We start from the raw sequence: 22,858 nt of genomic DNA, 5'->3' as shown, positions 1-22,858 counted from the left end.
ACTCATCCGTGGTGTATAAAATGGTGTCCAGACACTGGGATATTTTGAGACTTGATAAGGATCTTCTACCCTTTTTGACTGAGAAACCCAAATTTATTTTCACGAGAGCACACAGTATCAAACAGAAGTTGAGCCCTTCCTTTTTGGATGTTCAGACAAATAATACTGAAGGTACTTGGCTTAAAGGCAAGAAGGGATTCTTTAAATGTGGCAATTGCAACCAATGTAAATATGCGCATGTCAATTGTGACTCCTTTACAGATGATAATGCAATGACAATTAAGATCAAGCAGTTTATTAACTGTAAAACGTGTTTTGTCGTTTATGCCATTATTTGTACATGTGGTAAGCTTTATATTGGTAGTACTATTCGGCAACTGAGAATACGAGTAAGAGAACATTTGGCTAGTTTAAAAAGTAGTGATCCTACGACACCAATGTCCATTCATTGGCAGTTGCAACATCAGTTGGATAGCCAGGAGGATATAAGATTTATTGGTCTTATGCAAGTGCAGTTGGGTAAACGGGGTGGAAATCGTAGGCTCAAACTCAGGCAACAAGAGAGCAAATTAATTTGTTATTTCAGGAGTACTATAGTCGGTCTCAATCAGGACCACGAAATGCATGTTTTCTTATAAAGTAATTTGATTGACAATTTTTCTCCTTTCTGATTTATAAATCAATGTAACCAACGTAATTAGTAATGTCACGTATTGTAATTATCGCAACTTGTGATGTTGTTCCAGCCTTACCAGAGGTTTGCAAATATGGGATCGGAAATTATAGGATCCCATGTACTCATTAGCGAAAGTGTAGACCATTTAAATAATTTAAGGGTTGTAATGAAACTTATGTGTTTGGTGGACGTTTACACATCATGAGGATTTAAGTGTAGAATTAGGTGTGGTTCTATTGTATCATTTTCTACTAATCAATACGGCAAGTAAAATTCGAGTGGAAGTAGCTTTACTGATTTATAGTATTGGGTAGTCGTAACTGATAGGTACCAGTCAAAGAATAAGATCTATTGGCAATTTAATGTTTCTCCAATCAGGGAAATCTGTGATAAATGCTTAAATAGAGGATCCCATGCACTCATTAGTGAATATAGTTAATGAATAAGAATTATTTGCAATTTGATGTTGCTTTCCTAATTAGGAAAATCTATGCTATTTGTCCGTATCATGCTAATTGCGCGTCCATTTGGCACCGTCACGCGGACGTGCGCGTGACGTCATCGCGCGGCCATGCGCATGACGTCATCGCGCATGCGTGACGTCATCGCGCATGCGTGCGCGTGACGTCATCGCGTTGCGGCCCGCGATTCCGCGAGTGACAATACATTTAAATGGAAGGACAACCTTGTGAGACCCCCTTAGCATATTGAAGTTCTGGGATCCAGCCCATGTATAGGTAAGCCTATGGAGAATTGTAATACAAGATATATTGAACTATCCTTTTGGTATGTTTGAGGGAGGTCCTTTTAGTAACTCATGATGTGCAAATGGAAACTGAACACAATATAATATTATCCTACTCAATAAGATATTTGATATGACAGCACATGGGGGATCCAGTTTACCCTAGGAAGCACTATTACCAAAATACATATATTATTTTTTGTAGGAGAAAGCCAATTTTGGATAAAAAAATGTTGGAGTGTTAAGACCATTGGAACATATGGTATGTTAGGAACATAGACTTTCAGGTTGGTGAACATTTTATATTTTATATTTTTTATTTTTAATTCATGTTACAATATGGGATAAAACGCTTTTGCAATTCATATTATTCAATTTTAACCTAAAGGGTCTACTATACAGAAACAGATGATATAACCTATTGACATAGAGAGGGTAAGTTGCAACTTTATTGTGCAATGATGTATTTGGAACATTCACATATTCTCTGGTCATGTTGGAATGGCGTCACAGGGTGATAACTAGTAATTTGTGTAACCAATATATTGGATTTGAGTATTACTATATAATTAGATGACAATTGGACACTATGTTGAACATATAGAATTATTATATTTATTTATCTATGTATTTATAATTTTGGTGGAAAAACTAAACTATTGCCTTTTGTTTATTTTTCTTTGAATTTTCATTTTATATCTTGCCTATGGCGTGAATTTTCCCATATCCTGATCTGACATGTTGGCACTGTATGGTATGGTTTTTTGAATTTTCTCTTTCTTTTTTATGATATATTGAACAAATGTAATGATTTGTACAGCCTTGATAACGACCAAAGGTCGAAACACGTGTCGGCTGTTCTACACTTTGAAAATCAAAATTAAAAAAATATATTTGACAATTGCTATGTAATTTGAGGAACTTTTGTACTTTTTCAGAAGAACTTTGCACTAATGATAATAGGTCTTATAATAAGCTGTTGGTGTGAGCGCGAGATATCCTCCCGAACTCTGATTTCTTTGTCTACTTTGTACAAACTTTGTGGGAAGTTTGAGGGAGTGATATCACTTGCTGCCGACCCCTCCGTATTTTCATTATATTTATTTTTTGAAATTTGAGAGTGGAAAAGAGCGCACGCAACTTATTAGCGATCCCACAACTTTTTGTATTTCTGTTCTGATTCGCTCTGTGTGCCTGCTGAAATCCACTACTGATGATGGCAGATTACATGTGTAATAGGGATGAAGACCGAGCAGCTCTTTTTGCACCAAGGGGGAGCATGTCGAACCCTTTTAAGAGTAGCTACACTACAGTAGAAACTCTCAAACAGAAATTTATTAGACTGGAACGTTTGTCGAAAAAAGAAATTAATAAGTATTGGGAACTTGCGTCTTTGACGAATTATTTAGAAAATAGTATTATCCCTCGAGGTTTGAGAGTTTTGATTTTTCCCAATTTTGACAATGATGAGGATGCTGATCTGGCAGATGATTGGGAGAAAAATCTAAATCAGAGTTCTAAAACTATGTTGGAATTACTAATTACCCATGCTACAAGAGAGCATAAAAGAGTTATAATATTAATTAATAAACTTAAGGAAGAAATAAAAACTATGCCAAATGCAGAAACTACTAAAATTAAAAATTATGAGAAAATGAATGAAATCTTGCGAGAATATCAAGATGATATTAAATTGAGGAAATTTAGAAAGTACTTCAGAGATGATAAGGATTACAGACAGGAACGTGTATATACTTTTCAAGCTAAATATGATAACATAATACCACAAACTAGACCTAGGTCTTCCAACACTACACCTGCCAGCTCAGATCCTGATTCAGAGGAAGAATTTAGAGAAGGTGAAGCTAATAATCAAGAAGATATAGAATCCACACGCAGTGGAGGCCAAAGTTTTTTAGAACAAATTCGCAGACACAAAAAGGGAAACATACGATTCATAAATTCAAAACAAGTCAGATTTACAATACCACCAATAGGCACTACACCAATACTAGGTGCCACACAAGGGGCAGGAGAGGGGGCAAGCGGAAGCGGGAGTGGAAACTCCGACGAAGATCAGGGTCGGCCAGGAATTTTGACCAGATCAAGCAGCAAGAAACGTCAGACGAACTAGGGAACTGTGACTTGGTTATTAATTTATCAGATAAATGTCTTTCGGAGGCTGAACATGCTGTGTTGAATAAAGGGTTTTCTTTTGCACCAGGTGTCAGAACGGATTTTGTGAATTTCCAGATAGATATTTTTAAATTTATAAGGAAATTGAAATTGAAAAAATTCTTTGCCACACAGGTACAAATATTTCAACCTAAGACCACTCTGAGCCCACTTAGTTCATATACTATTTCAGATATTCATAACATTACCACCTTGACTGCATTAGCTCAAGAAAGTACAGTGGATTTTGAATCTATTTGCACATCACTTGGTGTTAACACTAGACACCTTAATCTCAAAGAATTGAAGCTTAAGTCCAAATTTACACCTAATCTAGGAACAGAGAATGTAATTGAAACTTTCCATAAGGCAATCATTAAGGATATATACAAGCATATGGATAGCAGATCCAATAAAATAAAGCGACTTAAAACCAATATGAGTCAAGAGGAATTGGTAGCTTTAGAAGCTTTAATGAATGATAAGAGCATAACTATTAAAGAAGCGGATAAGGGGGGCAACATTGTGGTGATGAATACGCAGGATTATATAACTATGGCAATGTCTCATTTGAATACTCCACGATGTTACACCCCTCTAAAATCTAATCCAACGAAGAGAATTGTTTCTGAACATGTGGAACTAATTCAGCTATGGTATGATAGAGGCTTTCTAACAGAGGATGAAAAGAGTTTTTTGACCAATACGGAACCCACCATGCCCACTATGTATTTTTTACCTAAAATACACAAGAGTTATGAAACTTTACCAGCAGTCAGACCTATAATGAGTGGGATAGGGTGGGTCACGGAGGGTATGTCCCAATATTTGGATGAAGCCTTAAAACCCCATGTTCTCAAAATGAAATCTTATGTTAGAGATAGTGCACATGTTTTGAAATTTTTCAAATCCTTTAAGTGGGAATCAGACTATCTTTTGGCTACCCTTGATGTTTCAGCGCTTTATACTAGCATAGACCATGATCTAGCAGTTCAAACAATTGACTACACCTTTGGGAATTCTTCTGCTTCTTATATGCAGCATATACAAATGCTTAAGAGTTTTCTTGAATTTACTTTGCGAAATAATGTATTCATTTTCAATGGACAGTATTATGCACAGGCCAAGGGAGTGGCCATGGGTGCTAAATTTGCGCCATCTTTGGCGAACTTGTTTATGGCCCAATTTGAAGAAACACATATTTACAATCAGGAGATCTTTCAAACGAATCTAATAGCATGGAGAAGATATATAGATGATATTTTAATTGTATGGAAAGGGTCTCCTGCTTCATATGACACCTTTGTGCTACACACCAACCATAACAAATTTGGTATTAGGTTTACAGGTCTAGTGAGCCCACAAAGCATTGACTTTCTAGATTTGCACATTTTTGTGAATAATGGGCAAATTGAAACACACACATATCGTAAACCAACAGAAGTCAATTCAATACTGTATGCAAAAAGTAGTCATCAGAGATCAACAATCGATAATATCCCGGCTGGGGAATTTTATCGGGCCAGGCGAAATTGCAGTTCAGATTTGGATTATCAGAGGGAGTCTGATCTGCTCACGCAAAGATTCCAAAAGAGAGGATATAACCTGAAATGTATTAAGAAAGCGGCAGACAAGTACAAAGAGTGTAGTCAATTGGAGCTCTTATGTGACCGTGTAAAAGAGAAACCTGAGAGTGATTGTATTTCAATAATAACTCAATTTTCGCAAGACTCATCCGTGGTGTATAAAATGGTGTCCAGACACTGGGATATTTTGAGACTTGATAAGGATCTACTACCCTTTTTGACTGAGAAACCCAAATTTATTTTCACGAGAGCACACAGTATCAAACAGAAGTTGAGCCCTTCCTTTTTGGATGTTCAGACAAATAATACTGAAGGTACTTGGCTTAAAGGCAAGAAGGGATTCTTTAAATGTGGCAATTGCAACCAATGTAAATATGCGCATGTCAATTGTGACTCCTTTACAGATGATAATGCAATGACAATTAAGATCAAGCAGTTTATTAACTGTAAAACGTGTTTTGTCGTTTATGCCATTATTTGTACATGTGGTAAGCTTTATATTGGTAGTACTATTCGGCAACTGAGAATACGAGTAAGAGAACATTTGGCTAGTTTAAAAAGTAGTGATCCTACGACACCAATGTCCATTCATTGGCAGTTGCAACATCAGTTGGATAGCCAGGAGGATATAAGATTTATTGGTCTTATGCAAGTGCAGTTGGGTAAACGGGGTGGAAATCTTAGGCTCAAACTCAGGCAACAAGAGAGCAAATTAATTTGTTATTTCAGGAGTACTATAGTCGGTCTCAATCAGGACCACGAAATGCATGTTTTCTTATAAAGTAATTTGATTGACAATTTTTCTCCTTTCTGATTTATAAATCAATGTAACCAACGTAATTAGTAATGTCACGTATTGTAATTATCGCAACTTGTGATGTTGTTCCAGCCTTACCAGAGGTTTGCAAATATGGGATCGGAAATTATAGGATCCCATGTACTCATTAGCGAAAGTGTAGACCATTTAAATAATTTAAGGGTTGTAATGAAACTTATGTGTTTGGTGGACGTTTACACATCATGAGGATTTAAGTGTAGAATTAGGTGTGGTTCTATTGTATCATTTTCTACTAATCAATACGGCAAGTAAAATTCGAGTGGAAGTAGCTTTACTGATTTATAGTATTGGGTAGTCGTAACTGATAGGTACCAGTCAAAGAATAAGATCTATTGGCAATTTAATGTTTCTCCAATCAGGGAAATCTGTGATAAATGCTTAAATAGAGGATCCCATGCACTCATTAGTGAATATAGTTAATGAATAAGAATTATTTGCAATTTGATGTTGCTTTCCTAATTAGGAAAATCTATGCTATTTGTCCGTATCATGCTAATTGCGCGTCCATTTGGCACCGTCACGCGGACGTGCGCGTGACGTCATCGCGCGGCCATGCGCATGACGTCATCGCGCATGCGTGACGTCATCGCGCGTGCGTGCGCGTGACGTCATCGCGTTGCGGCCCGCGATTCCACGAGTGACAATACATTTAAATGGAAGGACAACCTTGTGAGACCCCCTTAGCATATTGAAGTTCTGGGATCCAGCCCATGTATAGGTAAGCCTATGGAGAATTGTAATACAAGATATATTGAACTATCCTTTTGGTATGTTTGAGGGAGGTCCTTTTAGTAACTCATGATGTGCAAATGGAAACTGAACACAATATAATATTATCCTACTCAATAAGATATTTGATATGACAGCACATGGGGGATCCAGTTTACCCTAGGAAGCACTATTACCAAAATACATATATTATTTTTTGTAGGAGAAAGCCAATTTTGGATAAAAAAATGTTGGAGTGTTAAGACCATTGGAACATATGGTATGTTAGGAACATAGACTTTCAGGTTGGTGAACATTTTATATTTTATATTTTTTATTTTTAATTCATGTTACAATATGGGATAAAACGCTTTTGCAATTCATATTATTCAATTTTAACCTAAAGGGTCTACTATACAGAAACAGATGATATAACCTATTGACATAGAGAGGGTAAGTTGCAACTTTATTGTGCAATGATGTATTTGGAACATTCACATATTCTCTGGTCATGTTGGAATGGCGTCACAGGGTGATAACTAGTAATTTGTGTAACCAATATATTGGATTTGAGTATTACTATATAATTAGATGACAATTGGACACTATGTTGAACATATAGAATTATTATATTTATTTATCTATGTATTTATAATTTTGGTGGAAAAACTAAACTATTGCCTTTTGTTTATTTTTCTTTGAATTTTCATTTTATATCTTGCCTATGGCGTGAATTTTCCCATATCCTGATCTGACATGTTGGCACTGTATGGTATGGTTTTTTGAATTTTCTCTTTCTTTTTTATGATATATTGAACAAATGTAATGATTTGTACAGCCTTGATAACGACCAAAGGTCGAAACACGTGTCGGCTGTTCTACACTTTGAAAATCAAAATTAAAAAAATATATTTGACAATTGCTATGTAATTTGAGGAACTTTTGTACTTTTTCAGAAGAACTTTGCACTAATGATAATAGGTCTTATAATAAGCTGTTGGTGTGAGCGCGAGATATCCTCCCGAACTCTGATTTCTTTACAATCTGTATTACTTTGCACTTTCTTTGTGTCTTTTTTTCAATTTTTTGCTAAAGGTTGGTTATTGACACGTATTTTCTGTTACGTTTTCTGCCCAGGTACATCTTGCTGTACTATCCGTGCCATGGTTTCCAGATGCCGAGTGACGGATTTTTTGGACGCCAAATACAACTGCTCATGAGCAGTTGCCTGTCCATCACAAGAATGTGGGAGGACAGCCCAGGGCCGCTTTGCCCGTACTCTGAACTCGCTATTCGGAGCAACATCACATCATTTATGGTGCTGTAGGCTGAAGGTCATGGCGCCTTCTTGGAAATCACTGTGGAAACAAAGCGGCTGCTTTAACCAAGAATGCATCATTTTTGTATGGGAAAAGACCAACTGTAATATTTGCAATGACGCCCTTAGAACCACTGTTAGCATTCCATTGCAAATGGGATTACTCCGGTGGTCTCTGACAGTTTCTTGTTAAATAAACCTACTTTACGAACTCCAAAATGTTCACGTTTTCTTTTACAATCCAGTCTATTGTTGCAAAATGTAAGTTACTACGTTGTACGCCACTGTGTGTTTATTTACAGGTTCTGCGTCACATCACGTTGTTGTGCTATTTGCAGGCTACCATGGAAAGGGAAGAGGGGCTATGTATGAAACAACCGCCTTCCCTTTCTATGGTGGCCATCTTGAAAAAGGATTTTGTTTTGTAATCTGACCCGCCAAAGCCGCGCCGGATTATAACCAGTAATCCTATTTTTTAGTAGCACACGTTACTGCTTTGCAAATCTAGACTAATACTGACAAAGATTATTGTGTCTATGTACTTTACTGAGAAATATGAAGTACATGGAGTGTATGCTATTTTTTAAAAATATTTATTTACACTGTGAAAGGTCGCTCTTAACGGAATATTTACTTTGTTTACAGGTGGCTTTATTTTTTGGTACAACAGCTAATAAGGCAATTTGCGAACGGCAATGAGCAAAGAGGCAACAAACGGTAATATGGGCCAGTAGAAGGACGGCGAAAAATGTTGTGCGTTTGTTATTTGTGAGGTAGCGGCACTGTTTCTCATGCTTCTTCATTATAGCAGTGCTGCTGTTTCTTGGGGAGGAGGGATGGCTTTAGCTGATGTCATTTTCAGATAAGTAGAACTTTTGGTAAAAATATATAATGTGTAGTGCATTGGTAATCGCTGCCTACCAATATGTGTTGGAGCTGTGTAAGGGAAATGTTGAAGGTGGACGTTCCTACATCAATATAAAATCTATTTCCACACTGTCATGAGGCATAGATCTTACAGTTAAGTGTGTACTGATTCTGGGACACGTCACCGTGCTGCACGCCAGGATATTGTAATGTGGCATTCTTCGCAAGGTGTGTACTGTTTAGCAAAAGAACCTTGTTAAAGGGATGTTATGGTTACGTTGCCCTACTGAAAATCTGTGACATCCAGTAAAAATGTCATGTCATCTTTGATGTCCTGGGTGTTAGTCTTAGCAATGCACGTAGGTCGTGCGAGTTATGGTTGCTTACTTTACTATAATTAGCGAATGTCAAGTGTTTTTCGGTTTTACTGTGAATCATAACATCCCTTTAACAAAGTTCTTTTACTGAATATATATATATATAAATATTACATGGACGCGGTAGCATCCATGTAGTTATGGTTAAGTTGGTGTTTCCATAGGAAGAGCATTTTTTGGGTGGCTTATAACTTCGCTCCTTCTGGACGAATCCTCACCAACCTTTGCAAAAAAAGTATATGGCCCACTCTGAATTTTTTTGCAAAGTTTGGAGAGGTTTGGTGCAGGGGGGGAAAAATTATAGAGGGTGGTCCCAAAACTTTTGTTTTTCCCATAGACATAATGGGAAAAAACTTTGCGCACACCTACAGCCCAAACCGCTGGAAGGATTTACACCAAATTTGCGGCAGGAGCGGGGGCTTGGTCCTGAACGCGTGCTTTTGCAAATTTGGTGTAAATCCATCCAGTAGTTTTTTTTTAAATGACCAAAATGTAAGGCGAAAAAATTAGTGATATCTCTGTTCGCTCCGCGGACGGACTTCCCGGTTCGCTCTGCGGACAGTGCCCTGATTGGCCGAGCGGCTTGCGTGATGTCCGCGGACATCCGAGTGTTCGCTGATTGGACGGCGTGGGGCGTGGAGCGCGTCAGATGTTTGATGGCACCCGACATCTTGCATTCGCGGACGACCACGGACAGCGAGGTGAAACTTGGTTTAAAAATTGTATTTAATGGAGTGTGTTGGTGTGTAAGAGTGTTTGGGGAGGGTGGGGCAGTATGAGATAGGTGCAATGTTGTATTTTTTTTATGTGCTAGACGCTTTTGTTGTGTTCGATTTGTCTGCGGACAACATGGCTGTTCTGAAATGTTCGTAAATAAACAGAATGGATTCGGTGTCAAGTTGAAAGTGTTCTAAGAACACTCGTGGGGTCCTGGAATGTTCGCAGGGGGTGTCCTGAAGACGTTGTCTGTATTGTTCATTGGCAAGCTGAAAGTGTTCTAAGAACACTTGCGGTGTCCTGAAATGTTCGTACATAAAGAAAATGGGGGTGTCCTGAGGACGCTGTCCGCATCGTCCTCTGGTAAATTGAATGTGTTCTAGGAACTTCCTTGTTTCCGCAGACATTAAAATGGTTGCAATGCTTGAATCTATCGGTGTAATATGCTGCGGTGGTTGTGGCCAGGGTATAGAATATTGGGTGCATGGCCATTTGGCCATGCACCGAGGACTCTATGCCCTGGCCACAACCACCGCAGCATATCACACTCATATGCCATGCACCCAAGAGTCTATGCCCTGGCCACAAGCACCGCAGCATATCACACTCATAGTGGCATATAACTTTGGGTCAAAAACAAATTTATAAGGAACAATGTTATAAGCCAGTATGGGTGTGATATGCTGCAATGGTTGTATTTATCATGTTATACTTACTATTTGGTTTAGTAACGGGAGCCAATGTTTTTCATGTTCATTTCTGTGATAAAAGAAAATAGCATGTTAGTATTAGTATTTTATAAAGACCTATTACATTGTACAATCAACATTGTCTTATTTTTTTTTACCAAACAGAGAAGAGAGTGGGCACCACCATGTATTCAAAAATGTTCAGAATATTCAAGTAAAAATCAAATGTTTCAAAAAAGAATATACATCCAATTGAAAAGGAGCTGGCTGTGACAAGTCTGGAGACACCCGGACTTATAATTGCAACACACGCTGGAGACCAAGTAATAATACTGGGTCACACAACCGCTCTCATATGGGGCCCAAGATGGGCACGTATTTATATCTGATTCACGACAATATGTTCAAGTATCCATAATATACCATACTTCTTAGAAAAAGGAAGATGAGTCTTTCTGATTCATATCAAAAATGATTTATCCATAGTAGTTCAAACAAAAAGCTATCACTAATAATCCTTAGTGAGGAAGCAATTGCCACAATCCACATGTATTAGACTAAAAAAGCCAATGCATTTCGGAAATTATTTCCTTCATCAGGGCGAGTCTAATTATATAAGTCCAGCAAGCAAGTATATAACATAACAAATGCAAGTATGTGACATACATTCATATAATGGTGACAATTCAAACAAAACATACATTGAAAAAAATGAAAGGAAACATACCAATCAGTAGATGTTTCATCATGGTAAATATCAATAGCAAAAAAGAAAAAAGAAAAAGAAAAATGCCGTAAGTGGTTTATAAGTTAAATAAATGAAACCAAAGAATATTAGGTGTGGATTTACCTCATTAGTGTGGTCAGTGGTGAAAAACAGAACGTCCTGTGTTCATGCCCACTCAGCAGTGGGTTGTAAATGACATTATGCACAAAGGCATGGAGAAAATCCACTCGTGCTTACAAGGAAACCAATCTGTGGATCATAAAAGATCCAATTATATACTGTGTTTTACACTCATACTTGGTCAAAGAGAAGGATTGTAATCAGATTCTTACCTTGTAATACACAGAGAGAAACGATCCTCCACTGTGAAGCTGCAGGGCAGTGACTCAGACTGCAGTGTGAAGCCGTTGTCTAGGCAACGGTTCTTTTGTTTAGCATGTGACCACCTCGTTTCTGTGAGATGCAGGTGGTCACAATTAATGATGTAAAATCGGCCAGGGCCCACAAAAATGACAAACCAAATATTTATGGGGCATCATCAATAGGTGCCCATAATTGTGATGATAAAATCCGAAAAAAATTTAACATTAGAATAATGAAGATAGAAAAAATACTGTCACAGGTCCTGTGGCTGTCTGGTCACAAATACTGCTGTAAAGTCGGCCAGGGCCCCCAAAAATAAAAAATGAGGTATTTATAGGGCATCACAAATGGGTGCCCATAATTGTAATAACAAATTCCCAAATTAAAAAAATTTATGAAAAAACAAAGTAGTAGTGATAGATTTATGCAGGTGGTCACAAATAATGATGTAAAATAGGCCAGGGCCCACAAAGATATCAAACCAAGTATTTGTGGGGCATCATAAATAGGTGCCCATAATTGTGATGATAAAATCAGAAAAAAATTTAACATTAGAATAATGAAGATAGAAAAAATACTGTCACAGGTCCTGTGGCTGTCTGGTCACAAATACTGCTGTAAAGTCAGCCAGGGCCCCCAAAAATAAAAAATGAGGTATATATAGGGCATCACCAATGGGTGCCCATAATTGTAATGACAAAATTCCAAATAAATATATGAAATAACAAGGTAGTAAAGTTACTACCTTGTTATTTCATATATTTATGAAACACAGAAACTGAGCAAATTGCACAATACTGTGGTTTGTCATCTACTAAATATGAGGGTAAAAAAAAAGAAACACACGCTGGAGACCAAGTAATAATACTGGGTCACACAACCGCTCTCATATGGGGCCCAAGATGGGCACGTATTTATATCTGATTCACGACAATATGTTCAAGTATCCATAATATACCATACTTCTTAGAAAAAGGAAGATGAGTCTTTCTGATTCATATCAAAAATGATTTATCCATAGTAGTTCAAACAAAAAGCTATCACTAATAATCCTTAGTGAGGAAGCAATTGCCACAATCCACATGTATTAGACTAAAAAAGCCAATGCCTTTCGGAAATTATTTCCTTCATCAGGGCGAGTCTAATTATATAAGTCCAGCAAGCAAGTATATAACATAACAATTGCAAGTATGTGACATAAATTCATATAATGGTGACAATTCAAACAAAACATACATAGTAAAGTTACTACCTTGTTTTTTCTTTTTTGCTATTGATATTTACCCATGATGAAACAACTACTGATTGGTATGTTTCCTTTCATTTTTTTCAATGTATGTTTTGTTTGAATTGTCACCATTATATGAATTTATGTCACATACTTGCATTTGTTATGTTATATACTTGCTTGCTGGACTTATATAATTAGACTCGCCCTGATGAAGGAAATAATTTCCGAAATGCATTGGCTTTTTTAGTCTAATACATGTGGATTGTGGCAATTGCTTCCTCACTAAGGATTATTAGTGATAGCTTTTTGTTTGAACTACTATGGATAAATCATTTTTGATATGAATCAGAAAGACTCATCTTCCTTTTTCTAAGAAGTATGGTATATTATGGATACTTGAATATATTGTCGTGAATCAGATATAAATACGTGCCCATCTTGGGCCCCATATGAGAGCGGTTGTGTGACCCAGTATTATTACTTGGTCTCCAGCGAGTGTTTCTTTTTTTTTACCCTCATATTTAGTAGATGACAAACCACAGTACTGTGCAATTTGCTCAGTTTCTGTGTTTGTTGCTAAAATCATTGGGTCTGTGGGAGAGAAAAAATCCATGGTGGATTAAAAAAAACGTTATCTGCTATGCTACAGTTTATTTGTTTGTTTGTTTTCAGTGTTTACTTGTTGTTTCTGGCTAATGCTTTATACATTGGATTGTTCTAGTTTTTGGGAGCAGTAAGATATTAGGTATTTGTTTGGATATTGTAAACATTTGGAGCAGTTAGATACCAGTAAGCGTATTCTAACTGTTTATTTTTTTATATAATTTCGTTGTGTTGATTTATCTGTTTGGATATTTCTAAATTTTGGGACAGTTAGATACCAATTGGCGTATTCTAACTGTCTATTTTTTTCTCTATTTGAGTGGTATTAATTTATCTGATTAGTTGTTGTAGCATCTTTGGGCAGTTAGATAGCTTTTGGAATATTGTGACAGTTTATATTTTTTTTACTACAAGTGTACTTAAGGTTTAAGTCCAGTTTAGTTATCAAATTTTGGTTTTAAGAACATTAAATAAGCATTTGTAAGATTTGCTGGTAATCTCTGCTTTAGAGTAACTGTACTATTATTACATTCAAACCATCCACATTTCTTTTTTATATATGTAGTGTAGTGCCGTGAATTGGTTGTGGCTCCTGCGTGGTAGATTATACCTATTGTTGTGAATGTTTTCCTACCAAGTGATATTTGACCATGTGTGAATCCAGTCAGCTTGCAGTTGTTTTTGGTACCATGTGCATTGTAATGTAGAAGCATTAGTATTACGTATTTACTATGTGTTTGTATTACTAACGTGGAGCGATTATCTGAATTGCAGGCCGAACATAATCTACCATGGTTTGCATTTTGTACACGTTGCTGAAATGGAACGGATTCACAATTAGGTATTGATATATACACAAAGCGTTCATTGGGGATTTGTTCTTGTGTCACATTGTTGCAGAGAGTGCATGTATGTTTCCACATGTATGAAATCTGGAAGATTTCATTTATAGGTATGTTTTTGTTTTCCAGTACTAATAGTAAGTACATTAGAAATTCTTGTTGATCGTCCTGTGAGTTTATAGTGAATTTCACCATTCCAGCACAGTAGTCCAATTGTTGTCTTATTCCATAAACACTATACGTGTTGTCAGGATTGTTTGCTGCATTTCTGTGAAGTACTAACATTTGCAAACACAATGGGTCTGTACTGTGTAAGTAAATGTTGTCAACAATTGGTGGTAATTGAAATAGAATATTCATTGCTACATTTGTGTAGCATCTTACACCAACTATATTTGAGAGTTTAAATGGACCAGGTAGTTCTGTATCTGACTGCTTTTTTTGGAGTGTGTCTTCCTTCTTTGAAGAAGTACCTGGTATACTTTCCCTAATTGATTCTTTTTTGCTTGTGGCACTTGATGAAGTATTACTTTCTTTTACTCTCTTTGGAGGATTTGCAGTGACATCCTGTTGCTTTTCTGTTTGATTTATTTTTCTTTTATAATGGTTTACTTTTTGTGGAACAGAATATGTGTTTAGATGGGGAGTGTATAGTGAACGAAGTCTATTGTATTCTAAAATGCAAGGAATATCAGCGTTTATTTTACTTGCATCAAAGTTGATTAGAAATAGATCGTCAAGTGTACGTAAGCATGATAGTGCTACGTAGCTCATGCCTTCTTTAAAGACTGTGTTACCAATGTCTATCATTGCTTTGTCTAGGGTAAGACCTTGTGATTTATGAATGGTGACTGCGTATGCAAGAGTTAGAGAAAATTGTTCTCTGCGTAGATACATGTCTTTGAAGAGAAGGAATCGAGCTGTTGAGCATCCTATTCTTTTTACTTCTGAAAGTTTGTCAAAGCGAATATTGACAAACTGAATGTTGTTGTCATGTGGGTATGTTTGAAAGCCAACAACTGTACCCAGTGCTCCATTAAGTGGTCCTTAGGTCCACGTCAAGGTTACGTTTCAGCATTACTCTGCAATTTAAGGATAATTTTAATATCTTTTCCAAGCCTGCTGTGTTTGAGATTGATTTTTCTAAACTATTTAGTCTTGTTGTGGCTTGGTCACACATGGGTAGTGTCATTCCATGTACATCTAGTTTGTCTGTGGCGCTAATTTCCATTATTGGTTGCATTTTTTTACTTAACTTTATTTCATTGAATTTGAAACAGCTTGCAAGAGTAGACATTAAGGCCATACAATTGACATGTATGTGCGCTAATTGTTCCATAACATCTGTAGCACATGCATTATCACTATAAAGTGCATGAATGTGCCAGGTTTTCAATATTGCTTCTGCTTCTCTAGAAAGTATACCAACTCTGATACTTTTTAAGATGTTGGCATAAGTGAGATCTGCAGATTGGCGCATGTTTTCTGTTAATTCTCTGTATTGGAAATGTTGCCAAAGGTTGACATTTCCAATGCTGCCAACAGTTATACAGCAGAGGTTGTGTCCTAATGTTTTAAAAATAGGCTCACCTTTTACTGGTGTCAATTGAAGAAGATCTCCGAAAACAATCATTTGTTTTCCTGCAAAGAGCTCCTCATAGTTTGTTTTGAGTACTTCTTGTAATCTGAGGTGAATCAAAGCCAACATTAGGTTGGACACCAAGCTCACTTCATCTATTAGTAGCATTTTCATTTGTTTCAATACTCTGCGTAATTCCATTGCAGCTTCTGCAGAAAGTTTGTAATAATCTAATTTGTTTTGGTGTTCTACTGGCAGGAGTAGTAATCGGTGTAAAGTGACACCACCTATGTTGTAGGCAGCTAAACCTGTGGGGGCAGTGACAACAGCTGACAGTTTGTTGTTTGTCAGTTGTTGAAGGAACTTACTGATGATTTTGATTAGGAATGTTTTGCCAGAACCAGCTTCACCACTGACATACAATAGTATATGTTTGTAATTTTGACAGGTGCATTCTTTGTTTTCATGTTGTACACCATGTGCAATTTCTTTTGTTACTTCTTGAAAAATGCTACGTTGCTCATTGTTTAGCTTTGATTGTAGTATAGTTAAGTCTTCTTTATCTTCATACTGACACCTGGGGGGTAATTCATAGAAATCGGCGCACAAGTGGCGCACGCGGCTGGCGCACAGTGTGCGCGTGCGGTAGTCTGCGCCAGCCGCGTGCGCCGAAACACATTCAGGCGCACAGCGTATTCATGGATTCCAACATCCACAACCAGCCGTGGCGCAGAGTGGCGCAGCGACCCTGCAGCAGCGTCAGTTACGCCCCCAAGAACGCCCCTCGCGCAGGGAAAAGCCATCAAAATCCCCAATCCAGCGCAAAGGGCAGCAGCAAACGCAGAGCGGGGAGCGTGTATTTCAGGGGTGTGCGGGTGTTCTCACACGCGATAGGCCTGGGTACGTGTATTACAGGGGTACGCGAGAAAATCCACACGCGATTGGGCTGGGTACGTGGATTTCAGGGGTGCGCGAGAAATGCTACACGCAATTGGCCTGGGTACGTGGATTTCAGGGGTGCGCGAGAAATTCTACACGCGATAGGCCTGGGTACGTGTATTACAGGGGTGCGCGAGAAAATCCACACCCGATTGGGCTGGGTACATGGATTTCAGGGGTGCGCGAGAAATGCTACACGCGATTGGCCTGGGTACGTGGATTTCAGGGGTGCGCGAGAAATTCTACACGCGATTGGGCTGGGTACGTGGATTTCAGGGGTGCGCGAGAAATGCTACACGCGATTGGCCTGGGTACGTGTATTACAGGGGTGCGCGAGAAAATCCACACGCGATTGGGCTGGGTACATGGATTTCAGGGGTGCGCGAGAAATGCTACACGCGATTGGCCTGGGTACGTGTATTACAGGGGTGCGCGAGAAAATCTACACGCGATTGGGCTGGGTACGTGGATTTCAGGGGTGCGCGAGAAATGCTACACGCGATTGGCCTGGGTACGTGGATTTCACGGGTGCGCGAGAAATTCTACACGCGATTGGCCTGGGTACGTGTATTACAGGGGTGCGCGAGAAAATCTACACGCGATTGGGCTGGGTACGTGGATTTCAGGGGTGCGCGAGAAATGCTACACGCGATTGGCCTTGGTACGTGGATTTCAGGGGTGCGCGAGAAATTCTACACGCGATTGGCCTGGGTACGTGTATTACAGGGGTGCGCGAGAAAATCTACACGCGATTGGGCTGGGTACGTGGATTTCAGGGGTGCGCGAGAAATGCTACACGCGATTGGCCTGGGTACGTGGATTTCAGGGGTGCGCGAGAAAATCTACACGCGAATGGGCTGGGTACGTGGATTTCAGGGGTGCGCGAGAAATGCTACACGCGATTGGCCTGGGTACGTGGATTTCAGGGGTGCGCGAGAAATTCTACACGCGATTGGCCTGGGTACGTGTATTACAGGGGTGCGTGAGAAATCCTACACGCGATTGGGCCTGTGCGAGTGGGGCAGTGTATTACGTGGGTGTGCGGGAAGTTGAAGAGGTGAATTGCCAGTGTGGGTCCTCCCAGGTCTCCCCTCTACCCCCTCCACGACCTCTGAAGGCAGCCCACACCACAGGGGACTACCCTGCACCCCTGGTCATGTCCCGCAGGCAGCCCATCCACCATGGGCATGCCCCCCAGCCAAGCCACATGTCCCCTTGCACCCCCACCCCCAGCACTGTGGGGCACCTGCCAGCAGGCCCCCAACCATGTCCCACTCATGTCCACTTGCACCCCCACGCCCCAGCAGGCCCCCACTCATGTCCCCTTGCACCCCCACCCCCCAGCACTGTGGGGCACCTGCCAGCAGGCCCCCAACCATGTCCCACTCATGTCCCCTTGCACCCCCACCCCCCAGCAGGCCCCCACTCATGTCCCCTTGCACCCCCACCCCCCAGCACTGTGGGGCACCTGCCAGCAGGCCCCCACCCATGTCCAACTCATGTTCCCCACCACCCCCACCCCCCAGCACTGTGGGGCACCTGCCACCAGGCCCCGACCCATGTCTCCCAGCACCCCCACACCCAGTCACCAGGGACAGCCTCCACCAGGCCCCCACCCATGTCTCCCACCACCCCCACCCCCCAGCACTGTGGGGCACCTGCCAGCAGGCCCCCACCCATGTCTCCCAGCACCCCCACCCCCAGTCACCAGGGGCAGCCTCCACCAGGCCCCCACCCATGTCTCCCACCACCCCCACCCTTCCAGTCACCAGGGGCAGCCTCCACCAGGCCCCCACCCATGTCTCCCACCACCCCCACCCCCCAGCACTGTGGGGCACCTGCCACCAGGCCCCCACCCATGTCTCCCAGCACCCCCACCCCCCAGTCACCAGGGGCAGCCTCCACAAGGCCCCCACCCATGTCTCCCACCACCCCCACCCCCCAGTCACCAGGGGCAGCTCCACAAGGCCCCCACCCATGTCTCACACCACCCCCACCCCCCAGCACTGTGGGGCACCTGCCAGCAGGCCCCCAACCATGTCCCCTTGCACCCCCACCCCCCAGCAGGCCCCCACTCATGTCCCCCTGCACCCCCACCCCCCAGCACTGTGGGGCACCTGCCAGCAGGCCCCCAACCATGTCCCACTCATGTCCCCTTGCACCCCCACCCCCCAGCAGGCCCCCACTCATGTCCCCTTGCACCCCCACCCCCCAGCACTGTGGGGCACCTGCCAGCAGGCCCCCAACCATGTCCCACTCATGTCCCCTTGCACCCCACCCCCCAGCAGGCCCCCACTCATGTCCCCTTGCACCCCCACCCCCCAGCACTGTGGGGCACCTGCCAGCAGGCCCCCACCCATGTCCAACTCATGTTCCCCACCACCCCCACCCCCCAGCACTGTGGGGCACCTGCCACCAGGCCCCCACCCATGTCCAACTCATGTTCCCCACCACCCCCACCCCCCAGCACTGTGGGGCACCAGCCAGCAGGCCCCCAACCATGTCCCCTTGCACCCCCACCCCCAGCAGGCCCCCACTCATGTCCCCCTGCACCCCCACCCCCCAGCACTGTGGGGCACCTGCCACCAGGCCCCCACCCATGTCCAACTCATGTCTCCCACCACCCCCACCCCTCCAGTCACCAGGGGCAGCCTCCACCAGGCCCCCACCCATGTCTCCCACCACCCCCACCCCTCCAGTCACCAGGGGCAGCCTCCACCAGGCCCCCACCCATGTCTCCCACCACCCCCACCCCTCCAGTCACCAGGGGCAGCCTCCACCAGGCCCCCACCCATCTCTCCCACCACCCCCACCCCTCCAGTCACCAGGGGCAGCCTCCACCAGGCCCCCACCCATGTCTCCCACCACCCCCACCCCTCCAGTCACCAGGGGCAGCCTCCACAAGGCCCCCACCCATGTCTCCCACCACCCCCACCCCTCCAGTCACCAGGGGCAGCCTCCACCAGGCCCCCACCCATGTCTCCCACCACCCCCACCCCTCCGGTCACCAGGGGCAGCCTCCACCAGGCCCCCACCCATGTCTCCCACCACCCCCACCCCTCCGGTCACCAGGGGCAGCCTCCACCAGGCCCCCACCCATGTCTCCCACCACCCCCACCCCTCCAGTCACCAGGGGCTGCCTCCACAAGGCCCCCACCCATGTCTCCCACCACCCCCATCCCCCAGCCACCAGGGGCAGCCTCCACAAGGCCCCCACCCATGTCTCCCACCACCCCCACCCCTCCAGTCACCAGGGGCAGCCTCCACCAGGCCCCCACCCATGTCTCCCACCACCCCCACCCCCCAGCACTGTGGGGCACCTGCCAGCAGGCCCCCACCCATGTCTCCCAGCACCCCCACCCCCAGTCACCAGGGGCAGCCTCCACCAGGCCCCCACCCATGTCTCCCACCACCCCCACCCTTCCAGTCACCAGGGGCAGCCTCCACCAGGCCCCCACCCATGTCTCCCACCACCCCCACCCCCCAGCACTGTGGGGCACCTGCCACCAGGCCCCCACCCATGTCTCCCAGCACCCCCACCCCCCAGTCACCAGGGGCAGCCTCCACAAGGCCCCCACCCATGTCTCCCACCACCCCCACCCCCCAGTCACCAGGGGCAGCCTCCACAAGGCCCCCACTCATATCTCACACCACCCCCACCCCCAGCACTGTGGGGCACCTGCCAGCAGGCCCCCAACCATGTCCCCTTGCACCCCCACCCCCCAGCAGGCCCCCACTCATGTCCCCCTGCACCCCCACCCCCCAGCACTGTGGGGCACCTGCCTGCAGGCCCCCAACCATGTCCCACTCATGTCCCCTTGCACCCCCACCCCCCAGCAGGCCCCCACTCATGTCCCCTTGCACCCCCACCCCCCAGCACTGTGGGGCACCTGCCAGCAGGCCCCCAACCATGTCCCACTCATGTCCCCTTGCACCTCCACCCCCCAGCAGGCCCCCACTCATGTCCCCTTGCACCCCCATCCCCCAGCACTGTGGGGCACCTGCCAGCAGGCCCCCACCCATGTCCAACTCATGTTCCCCACCACCCCCACCCCCCAGCACTGTGGGGCACCTGCCACCAGGCCCCCACCCATGTCTCCCACCACCCCCACCCCTCCAGTCACCAGGGGCAGCCTCCACCAGGCCCCCACCCATGTCTCCCACCACCCCCACCCCTCCTGTCAACAGGGGCAGCCTCCACCAGGCCCCACCCATGTCTCCCACCACCCCCACCCCTCCAGTCACCAGGGGCAGCCTCCACAAGGCCCCCACCCATGTCTCCCACCACCCCCACCCCTCCAGTCACCAGGGGCAGCCTCCACAAGGCCCCCACCCATGTCTCCCACCACCCCCACCCCTCCAGTCACCAGGGGCAGCCTCCACAAGGCCCCCACCCATGTCTCCCACCACCCCCATCCCCCAGCCACCAGGGGCAGCCTCCATCAGGCCCCCACCCATGTCTCCCACCACCCCCACCCCCCAGCACTGTGGGGCACCTGCCACCAGGCCCCCACCCATGTCCAACTCATGTCTCCCACCACCCCCACCCCTGAAGTTACCAGGGGCAGCCTCCACCAGGCCCCCACCCATGTCCAACTCATGTCTCCCACCACCCCCACCCCTCCAGTCACCAGGGGCAGCCTCCACCAGGCCCCCACCCATGTCTCCCACCACCCCCACCCCTCCAGTCACCAGGGGCAGCCTCCACAAGGCCCCCACCCATGTCTCACACCACCCCCACCCCTCCAGTCACCAGGGGCAGCCTCCACCAGTCCCCACCCATGTCTCCCACCACCCCCACCCCTCCAGTCACCAGTGGCAGCCTCCACCAGGCCCCCACCCATGTCTCCCACCACCCCCACCCCTCCAGTCACCAGGGGCAGCCTCCACCAGGCCCCCACCCATGTCTCCCACCACCCCCACCCCTCCAGTCACCAGGGGCTGCCTCCACAAGGCCCCCACCGATGTCTCCCGCCACCCCCATCCCCCAGCCACCAGGGGCAGCCTCCACAAGGACCCCACCCATGTCTCCCACCACCCCCACCCCTCCAGTCACCAGGGGCAGCCTCCACCAGGCCCCCACCCATGTCTCCCACCACCCCCACCCCCCAGCACTGTGGGGCACCTGCCAGCAGGCCCCCAACCATGTCCCCTTGCACCCCCACCCCCCAGCAGGCCCCCACTCATGTCCCCCTGCACCCCCACCCCCCAGCACTGTGGGGCACCTGCCACCAGGCCCCCACCCATGTCCAACTCATGTCTCCCACCACCCCCACCCCTCCAGTCACCAGGGGCAGCCTCCACCAGGCCCCCACCCATGTCCAACTCATGTCTCCCACCACCCCCACCCCTCCAGTCACCAGGGGCAGCCTCCACCAGGCCCCCACCCATGTCTCACACCACCCCCACCCCTCCAGTCACCAGGGGCAGCCTCCACCAGTCCCCACCCATGTCTCCCACCACCCCCACCCCTCCAGTCACCAGTGGCAGCCTCCACCAGACCCCCACCCATGTCTCCGACCACCCCGACCCCTCCAGTCACCAGGGGCAGCCTCCACCAGGCCCCCACCCATGTCTCCCACCACCCCCACCCCTCCAGTCACCAGGGGCTGCCTCCACAAGGCCCCCACCCATGTCTCCCACCACCCCCATCCCCCAGCCACCAGGGGCAGCCTCCACAAGGCCCCCACCCATGTCTCCCACCACCCCCACCCCTCCAGTCACCAGGGGCAGCCTCCACCAGGCCCCCACCCATGTCTCCCACCACCCCCACCCCCCAGCACTGTGGGGCACCTGCCAGCAGGCCCCCAACCATGTCCCCCAGCAGGCCCCCACTCATGTCCCCCTGCACCCCCACCCCCCAGCACTGTGGGGCACC

This window comes from Ambystoma mexicanum, chromosome 9, assembly GCF_040938575.1.
Source record: "Ambystoma mexicanum isolate Mex_15411 chromosome 9, UKY_AmexF1_1, whole genome shotgun sequence".
Classification (NCBI taxonomy): domain Eukaryota; kingdom Metazoa; phylum Chordata; class Amphibia; order Caudata; family Ambystomatidae; genus Ambystoma; species Ambystoma mexicanum.
Note: the sequence above shows the minus strand (reverse complement) of the source record.